Genomic DNA, 918 nt, shown 5'->3' with positions numbered 1-918 from the left:
GGCATGTTATTCTGAAATTGACCCTGAAACTGAGGTTGTTGGCCTTGATTATTCTTCCACGAAAAATTGGGATGATTTCGCCACCCAGGATTGTAGTTGTTGGAGAATGGATTATTGAGTGGCCTCTGAAAATTTCCCACCGCCTGAACTTGAGCATGATCCATGGGGGTGTTATTCATACAGATAGGGCACTGATCGACAGAATGAGCACCACCACACATTTCACATCTCACTGCCATCTGAACCGCATTAGCAGACACACTACTCTGTTGCAACTGCTTGGTCAAAGAGGCTACTTGCGCTGTTAAGGCAGTGATTGCATCTAGCTCATGCACCCCAGCTACCTTTCTGACTCCTGATGATCTTTCCTCAGACCACTGATGGTTGTTTGTAGCCATGTCCTCCAGCAGTTCATAAGCACCAGCTGCGCTCTTGCTCATAAAAGTGCCACCCGCTGCAGCATCAATAATGGTTCTGGTTGTCGGACATAAACCATTGTAGAAATTCTGTACTAGCATCCACTGTTCTATGCCATGATGAGGACATCTTCTCAGGAGTTCCTTAAACCGTTCCCAAGCTTCATACAGTGACTCTCCGTCATTCTGGCAAAAGTTATTTATCTCTCCCCTCAATTTAGCAGCCTTTGACGGAGGGAAAAATTTGGATAAAAATTTCTGAGCCAGATCTTGCCAAGTGACAATGGAGTTGGGCTGTAGAGAATTCAGCCAACTTTTAGCTCTGTCCCTTAGAGAAAATGGGAAGAGCCTAAGCTTGATTGCGTCATCACTCACCCCATTATATTTGAAGGTTCCACACAATTCTAGGAAGTTGGACAAATGGGTGTGAGGATCTTCAGAGGGCAACCCATTGAATTGCACAGAGGACTGCACCATTTGTAAAATAGCATGCTTGATTTCG

The 918-nt window shown here is 45.1% G+C and overlaps 1 non-coding gene across 1 annotated transcript; it reads left to right on the top strand.

Annotated features, from left to right (window-relative positions):
- Positions 1–528: 528 nt before the first annotated feature.
- On the top strand, positions 529–635 carry LOC133798931 (small nucleolar RNA R71). Its single transcript, XR_009876147.1, has one exon. It is a non-coding gene; the product is annotated as a small nucleolar RNA R71 (small nucleolar RNA).
- The last annotated feature ends 283 nt before the right edge of the window (positions 636–918 follow it).

The sequence above is a fragment of the Humulus lupulus genome, chromosome 8, assembly GCF_963169125.1.
Source record: "Humulus lupulus chromosome 8, drHumLupu1.1, whole genome shotgun sequence".
NCBI classification, from domain to species: domain Eukaryota; kingdom Viridiplantae; phylum Streptophyta; class Magnoliopsida; order Rosales; family Cannabaceae; genus Humulus; species Humulus lupulus.
This window is presented reverse-complemented; position numbering and strand designations above follow the sequence as displayed.